The sequence below is a fragment of the Capra hircus genome, chromosome 2, assembly GCF_001704415.2.
Source record: "Capra hircus breed San Clemente chromosome 2, ASM170441v1, whole genome shotgun sequence".
Classification (NCBI taxonomy): domain Eukaryota; kingdom Metazoa; phylum Chordata; class Mammalia; order Artiodactyla; family Bovidae; genus Capra; species Capra hircus.
The window spans coordinates 134046832-134056061 of NC_030809.1; the positions used below are offsets into that span (position 1 = coordinate 134046832).

Here is a 9230-nt window from a genome sequence, read left to right on the forward strand (position 1 = left end):
CTCAGACTCACGTCCATCAAGTCCGTGATGCCATCCAGCCATCTCATCCTCGGTCGTCCCCCTCGCCTCCTGTCCCCAATCCCTCCCAGCATCAGTCTTTTCCAATGAGTCAACTCTTCCCATGAGGTGGCGAAAGTACTGGAGCTTCAGCTTTAGCATCATCCCTTCCAAAGAAATCCCAGGGTTGATCTCTTTCAGAATGGTTTGGTTGGATCTCCTTGCAGTCCAAGGGACTCTCAAGAGTCTTCTCCAACACCACAGTTCAAAAGCATCAATTCTTCGGCGCTCAGCCTTCTACTCAGTCCAACTCTCACATCCATACATGACCACTGGAAAAACCATAGCCTTGACTAGACGGACCTTAGTTGGCAAAGTAATGTCTCTGCTTTTGAATATACTATCTAGGTTGGTCATAACTTTTCTTCCAAGGAGTAAGCGTCTTTTAATTTCATGGCTATAGTCACAATCTGCAGTGATTTTGGAGCCCCCAAAAATAAAGTCTGACACTCTTTCCACTGTTTCCCCATCTATTTCCCATGAAGTGATGGGACCAGATGCCATGATCTTCATTTTCTGAATTTTGAGCTTTAAGCCAACTTTTTCACTCTCCTCTTTCACTTCCATCAAGAGGCTTTTTAGCTCCTCTTCAATTTCTGCCATAAGGGTGGTGTCATCTGCATATCTGAGGTTATTGATATTTCTCCTGGCAATCTTGATTCCAGCTTGTGTTTCTTCCAGTCCAGCATTTCTCATGATGTACTCTGCATAGAAGTTAAATAAGCAGGGTGACAATATACAGCCTTGACGTACTCCTTTTCCTATTTGGAACCAGTCTGTTGTTCCATGTCCAGTTCTAACTGTTGCTTCCTGACCTGCATACCGATTTCTCAAGAGGCAGGTTAGGTGGTCTGGTATTCCCATCTCTGTCAGAATTTTCCAGTTTATTGTGATCCACACAGGGGATATAGCAGTGGCATAGCCCAGAAAGATTCTTTTTCCTAAAAGAAAATCGCATTCACTTTGTCTTCAAAGGTGGAATGATACCAGAGGGTAGACTGCTGCAGACTTCTGGCTATTCATCCAATTCATGTCTTTGTTTTCATGGGCCTGGATTAGACCAAATGCTGCATTTTCCCTTGAAGGGAGGACAGCCATGTGACCAAGTTCTAGCCAGTGGGATGCAAGCAACCACAATCTGCTGAAAGAAAAATTACCCATGCTTGATGCTACAAATTTGCTTATTGATGGGAAGGAGTTCAGTGGCCTTGGAAATTGTATATTGATGAAGAAAATGTAGGGAAGAAGCTTTGCTGTTGGGGGAAAGCTGCATGCTTATTGTGAGCACCTGTGTGGGGTTTCGTATTAGCTACACATGAACTTCCATTGAGTTCAGCCACTAAGTTCAGTGGCCTGCATGTTATAGCAGCTCATGCTACCTGATACCAACATAGATGTGCTGATAAGGGGAGTATGGAATAGTGCACACAGTAGGAACCTATTTTATAATTTTAGAAAGCACAGCTATGGAGATTACTTTAAAAACTAGGAATAAATCTACCATATGACCCAGCAATCCCGCTGCTGGGTATATACCCTGAGAAGACCACAACTCTAAAATATACACATACACCTATATTCATTGCATCACTATTTACAATAGTCAGGACATGGAAGCAACCTAGATGTCCATCAGCAGATGAATGGATAAAGAAGATGCAGTACATTTATACCATGGAATATTACTAAAACATACAAAAGAACAAATTTAAGTCAGTTCTAGTGAGGTGGATAAACCTAGAGCAGGTTATACAGAGTGAAGTAATTCAGAAAGACAAAAACAAATGTTGTATATTAATGCATGTATATGGAATCTAGAAAAAAGTATCGATGAACCTATTTTCAGGGAAGGAAGCAGATATAGAAAACAGACTTGTGGACACAGTAGGGAAAAGAGAAAGTGGTATGAATGGAGAAAGTAGTATCTACATATATACACTAAAATGTGGAAAATAGCTGGTGAGAAGTAGCTGTGTAGCACAGGGAGCCCAGCCTGGAGCTCTGTGAAGACCTAGAGGGGAGGGATGGGAGGAAGGGAGGGAGACTCAAGAATGGTAGAATATACATATAATTATCGTCGATTCGCATTGTTGTGTGGCAGAAACTGATGCAACATTGTAAAACAATTTTCCTCTAATTAAAAAATAAACTTAAAAAAAAGCACAAGTGAGACAGGTCCGGCATTGCTGGCCTGGACACTTCTGCACTTCTGCTTTCCTGCCCAGCCAGCATCTGCGATGACTGCCACTCTCCAGCCCTACCTGAGTGTGGAGCAGGCCACGCTGCAGGCCGCCCTCTGCTTGGAGGATTTCTCCCAGATAGTGGAACAACACAACAAGCCAAAAGTGGAAGTCAGAAGTAGCAAAGAGCTCATTCTACAACCCATAACCATCAGCAGGGCTGAGAAGGAAAAGATCCTGATGGAACACTCCATCAACTCTGTCAGGGTCAGCATTGCTGTGAAACAGGCTGATGAAACAGAGACAATTCTATGTCACAGGTTCATGCACCTCATCATGATGCAAGCAGAGAACTTCTTTATCCTCTGAAGGAAACCAGTGGAGGGGTATAACATCAGCTTTCTGTTCACCAACTTCCACACAGAGCAGATGTATAAACACAAGTTTGTGGACTTTGTGATCCCCTTCATGGAAGAAATTGACAAGGAGATCAGTGAGATGAAGCTGTTGGTCAATGCCCGTGAGCACTTTGTGGCAGAGGAGTACCTCAAGAATGTTTAAACTATATGGCTGGATCTCATGGCCTTACCCCTCAGGCTCCCCCATGTCTCTGAGAAGGCATCCTGGAGTGGCAGAGGTGGCAGTAGCAGAGCGGAGCTGGGTCGGGGTGGGCATTAGATGCAGAGGGTAGGTGTTGTGCTTGCTCGCTGGGCCACAAAGCAGCAGTGGACCTACCCCGAGGCCACATGCGCCTGGTCAGGCTTGCTTCTGATGTGCTGGGCCAGGACAGATCATTCTTCTTAACATCTTGAAACATAAATCTCTGTGCTTGTAGGAGGCTGCAACCTTTTTGTCTTTTTTTTTTTTTTTAAGAAACAAATAACCTCCACCTCCAGTGACTGTGACTGGTCCTAGTGATTGTACCTTATTGTTCGTGGGTCTGCGAGGGCCTGGGGCCAGAAGGCAACTACCATTCCTCCCCAGAGCCACCCCAGGTGGGGATGGAGGGAGGTTTCAGACTTGCATTCCTCTCCCTCATCCTCCTGTCTCCTTGGGCCCAGTAGAAGTGGTAGGGACCCTCTGCCAGCTTCCTGAGCTTTGCCTGCAGTTGGCCACACAGCACTGGCTGGGGACAAAGGCTGAACTGGTGGCCTCCAGGCACACCTAGGAGCTGGGACCTAAAACCTAGGCTGTCTTTGGCCCCAGGGGCTGCTTCTTGCCCTCCCAGCTGAGAGGGGGCACTGATTCACCTTGTCTGTCAGAGCAGTGCCTGTGCTAGACATGGCAAGGTGAGTCCTCCAGAACATCCCTACCAGGGCCTCCTGCCTGCTCTGGTTCCTCTGCTCCCATGCTCGCTGTATCTTTTCTTATTCTGGTTGATCCTCCCTCCCCTTATTAAAGTCTCTTTTTGCCCCTCCAGGGCTGCATGAATAATAATAATTTTTTAAAAAGCACAAGTATGTGAAAGATATTTTTCTGGAAGAAACTGTGGACAGTGGGGACAGAGACTTCCTGTTATGAGTAGACAGGAGATTTTTATTTTTCCTTTTGTGATCTACATCAATTTGACATTTTAAATATGTACCTATACAGATTCCATAAAAGTTATAAAAATATGCTTCTTTCTGAGACATAATCTTTTGCATGTTTGAAAATTTATAAGAAATATTGGGTATTATTTGTGCTGTTTCCAGAGAAATAAGGATTAATGAAAAAGATGTAAGGAGAAACTTGTGAGCTCAGTGTGAATTTATTTCTTGGGAACAAAAGTATTTTGCCCCACAAAGAGCTGTGTGCTGTCAGCCAAAAGGGAGGGATGCATATCAAGGAGCCTAAGAGGATTTCTCACACTTAGGAGGACATTAGACAAAGCGGTGGCTGGCAGCTTGTTTCATTGAATGGTAATAGTTACTGACAGCCTATTTCATAAACTAAGGAAGCTTTTAAAGATCTGGAGCAGAGTCCTGGGTGCCCCCAGCACCTGTGGTGCCTCCCAATGGCCCCAAGAATAAAGGAATCCATATTTGTGGCACCAGTAACCCTTAACCGTTCCTTGTCGCTGTTCACAGCCAACCAGTTCTGTCATCCAAGTTTACAGCCTTCACCAGTTGGCAGCATGTGATGGTCTGTAAAGGGCCCAACTCATAATTCTCATCAATGGTCATGACTGCAGGCTCTTCACTCTTAGCCCCAGGTTCCCTAGCACCCTCCTCTTCTGCAGCTGTCAGGGGTATGGTACAGAGCAGGACACAAGAGCTTGCCTGAGAGGTTAGCACAGGAGGGCAGCCAGCACTGGATGGAGGGTAGCAGGGATGAGCTGTCCACAAGGAAGCAGAATAAAGAGGACAGATTTGGATTCTCTTGACAGCACAGGCCACTTTAAGACAGTGATGGGGCAGAAAAACTTTTAACCCTGGAATTGGGATAATGAAAGAAGAAATTCTGGATTTCCCTATAACTGGAACACTAATAGGTCACTAATTCCCAGGAAATAGGATTTATACACAGCCCTCAACTGTATAGCCTGCTTAATTTTTTGCATATAAGAATAATTCAATAGCCAGGACATGGAAGCAACCTAGATGTCCATCAGCAGATGAATGGATAAGAAAGCTGTGGTACATGTACACAATGGAGCATTACTTAGCCATTAAAAAAGAATACATTTGAATCAGTTCTAATGAAGTGGATGAAACTGGAGCCAATTATACAGAGTGAAGTAAGCCAGAAAGAAAAACATCAATACAGTATACTAACACATATATATGGAATTTAGAAAGATGGTAATGATAACCCTGTATGCGAGACGCCAAAAGAGACACAGACATATAGAACAGTCTTTTGGACTCTGGGAGAGGGAGAGGATGGGATGATTTGGGAGAATGCATTGAAACATGTATAATATGTAAGAAATGAATCGCCAGTCTAGGTTCGATGCAGGATACAGGAGGCTTGGGGCTGGTGCACTGGGATGACCCAAAGAGATGGTATAGGGAGGGAGGTGCAAGGCGGGTTCAGGATTGGGAACTCATGTACACCCGTGGTGGATTCATGTTGATGTATGGTAAAACCAATACAGTATTGTAAACTAAAATAAAGTAAAAGAAAAAAAAAGAAGAAAAAATAATGTATTGGGATAGTTTTCAAAATTTTTAAAAAATATCTACATATAATACACTATATCAAAGTTAATTTCCTGATTTTGATATTGTATTATGGTTACATAAGAGACTACTCGTTTTTATGAAACAAACACCAAAGCTTTTATGGATTAAAAGAAAGAATAGTGGTATATGGATTAAACATAGCAATTTATTCATTCATTCCAAAAGCATTTTTAGGGGGTGGCTAACAACTGTTGTTGTTGTTCAGTCGCTAAGTCATGTCTGACACTTTGCAACCCCATGAACTGCAGCATGCCAGGCTTCTCTGGTATAGTCCACCATCTGATGACAGAGAAAGGAAGTAACTATCACGGGTGACATCCAGAGTTCTGAGGTAGCCCTAAGGACTGGACTTCCTGTGTTACATAGCGACTTCTCACCAGCTACCTATTCTGCATGGTAGTGATATATGTTGATACTACCTTCTACATCCATCCCACTCTTTCCTGCCTCCACTGTGTCCACAAATCCATGGTCTACATCTGCATATCCATTTCTTCCCTGCAAATGGGTTCATCAATACCATTTTTCTAGATTCCATATATATACATTAATATGCAATATTTTTTTTTCTCTTTCTAACTTACTTCACTCTGTATAACAGGCTGTAGGTTGAGAGTCCTGAAGGCTATACCCGATCTCACTGAATCCCAGTGTCAGTGACATGGGCTTCATGTACTAGAACCTCTCAAGGAATAACAGTGGGGTTTCAGGACACCACAGACCACATAACTATTGCACCTCATTTTTGAGGCCCATGATGGACACACCAGATAGTCAGGACCATACATAGGGGTACCTTCTGCTAGTATCTCCAGGATGCACTGGATTCTGATTCAGTGCATGAATCAAACTGATTCCTGAATCAATTTACAGGCTCACTGAGGAGACAAGACTAATTGAGATGAAGAAGTTAGAAGCAAAGTGCCTCAGAAAGCATAGAAATGACTGTAATAACGGTCCCATCTGGCACTGAGTCAAAAATAGAGTTGCATGAAAGAATGAATGAGGGGACAATGACACATAGAGCTGTGGGTAATCCAGTTTTTCAATGACAGAAGCATGGTGGCAGTATGCCTGATATAAGTGATGTCAGATACTGGATGCACATAGGGATCACTGTCAGTGAAGGACACCGGGTACCCCTCCTAACACCTGGGACTTAAGAGAAGATATGTAGTGGAAGAAAAGGATCACCACCCTTGGGACTGCCTCAAATAACCAGCATCACAAACATTCCATTATCTAGTGTCACTGTTGTTTGGGGAACTCTGGAAATTTGCCTCATCTTTACATTTTCATCTAAATATGTGGTAGGGTTAGACACAGGTGTACTTTCAATTAACATGAAAGAGGTCTTTTTTCACTTCCTTGTTTCAAGGACAGTGTTTGTTGGTTTTATCTGGAGACCATTGGAGAAAGTTTTAAAATGCTATCACATAACATAGAGACCGTTTCATAAGAAATTCCCCTCCTGTGGGAACTGTGTAATTTAAAATAAAAGAATGTCTGACACTTCTTAATTAAATACAGCCCTTAGTTAAGTCATTATGCCACCAGATGTATTTTGCAGCTGCTGAAGAAAGGAAACAATCCTTTATGTTCCTCAGACAAGAGACAAGACTAACTGAGATGAAGATGTCAGAAAAAAAGTGCCCCAGAAAACACAGAATTGACTGTAAGTGAGGGAGAAGCATTTCCTCCTGGAGAGGCCCGTGTATGATTTGAACCCAACTGTCTTTTTTCTTTGTCTCTTCTCTTTTTCCTTTGACATGCTTGTCAATGGCCATTTGGGCCCTCGTGTCAAGTTATAGAATGCGTATTAGGGAGAAGTGCTTTCAAACCAGCAGTTCACATAAGGCAAATGATCTTTCTTCTGCTGCCTCCAATACTATTGAATTGTGATGTTTTCTACAAAATAACCCAGCAGTCTATTGGGACTCCGGGTGAGTTGGAGCTGTCCGTCCACTCATGTTGCTAACAGCCAGCCTGCTCTACAGCTGCCATTGGCCTCCCGTCGTTTCCTAAGAGCAGGTGAGAGAGCTGAATGTGTGCATGACTGACTCTCCAGACACACGTCTCCACCTGGGGACAAGACAGGGGAGCATGCCCTTCGTTGCTTATTCATCACGGCAAGTGTCAATGCAGGGAGATGGCTTGTCAAGCTAAGGAAGCATTTTGGCTCATTTTGTCAAGCCACTCCAATTAGCACAAAACCTCCTGACAGATCAGCCCTATTAGCACATTTATATGCTGTATTTGTCCCATTGCACTCGAGAATCAATACTGCATCGATTCACTCTTAATTGTCCTCTAAAAGTTCCATGTGTGTCAGGCCTGTCTTTGTTCTAAGATGACAGCTTCAAAGGAGACAGGACCACTTGTTTCACCTTTCCTGGCACTTGGGCACTATGTAGCAGATGGTGTGCTTTAGTAGAAAGAACACTGGATGAGGGCTGGATAGACCTGAATTTGCATCATATTTTGAAAAACTATTTCTGCTTTCCAAGTCTCCATTTCCTTATCTACAAAGTAGGAATACCACCACCTGACTCCCAGTGTTGCTAGGGTAATAAGCCAGTGAACAAACACAGAGCACTTTCACACAGTATGTCAGGGTTTTTCCACAATCAAGGAACACAACTTCTTGGTTTCTTGATAGATATATCCCCCATTTAGCTGGAGACACCACAGAAAGTGACCAAGTCCAGAAAAAGGCATATGTCCCAATATGTGTGTTTTATTACTGTGTGAACACTGGGTTAGTCCTACTTCATTGTATGGTTCCTAAATTCACCTTTAGGGTCACCTGGGAGATTTTACAAAGTATAATACCCCATCCCTACAGAGACTCTGATCTACGAGGTCCAGCTTGGCTGGAGGCTGTGTCCCTGCCTGGAACATAAAGCTACCTCAAGCCCTATAGGACTGAGCTCATAGTGTGACCTTCAGGTTCCCCTTTCCCTCCCAGCACAGTCTTGAATACCAGGCCCTGAGGTCTGATTGGGGTGGGCAGGGCTGTGCAAGGATGCAGAGAAAGAAGAAGAATAGAAGCCTCCCCCAATCTGAGTGACAGCCCTTATTAGTCTTCTGGGGGTCAGTCTCTTCAACTCAGGCCCATCTGCTTGCTGCTGCCAGATGGATCTTTCTGATACACAAAAATAATCACTTCCATCACCAGCTTAAAATTCCTCTGATTGTTGGCTTATTGATAGTGACAATAGTAATTTTCCCTACTTCTCATCACAGAAGGGAAATCTGGAGCACAGAGATGCTCAGCCACACACAGTCAGAAAGTGAGCCAGAACCAGAAATATTTTTCCTGGGCCCTTGCCATCGTGTTCTTCCTGGAGCACTATGGCTGAGCCCTGCTCTGGGGGCCTGCCCCAGTCTGTCATTCCTGTCCCATCAGGGGCCACCTGCTCCCTCCAGTGGTCACTTCCTCTCCCTGCCCTGAAGTCCAGACTGCCCTAGGGAGACTGGATGCCTCTTTTCTGTTCTCTAAAGTAATGGATTCTACACTTCAGGGGAGGCTTCCTTGCCTCCCTCTCCTTACTGGGCACTCCCCAGTGATAGAGAAAATTGCCCAGACTTGGTACTAGCCTAGCATAGGGGAGGTTTTCTCTTGGTTTGAAGAATGAGTGAGTGAATGAAAGGCCTGTGGATGCCAACAGTACAGAAGGAGGGAGATGGGGATCATCAGAGCACAGAAACTCCTAGTCTTGGCAAGCTGCTGCTGCTGCTGCTGCTACTACTACTACTACTAAGTCACTTCAGTCTTGTCCGACTCTGTGCGACCCCATAGATGGCAGCCCACCAGGCTCCCCTG

At 44.1% G+C, this 9230-nt stretch overlaps 1 pseudogene; it reads left to right on the forward strand.

The window, feature by feature from the left end:
* On the forward strand, positions 2295-2798 carry LOC102168585 (annotated as a pseudogene).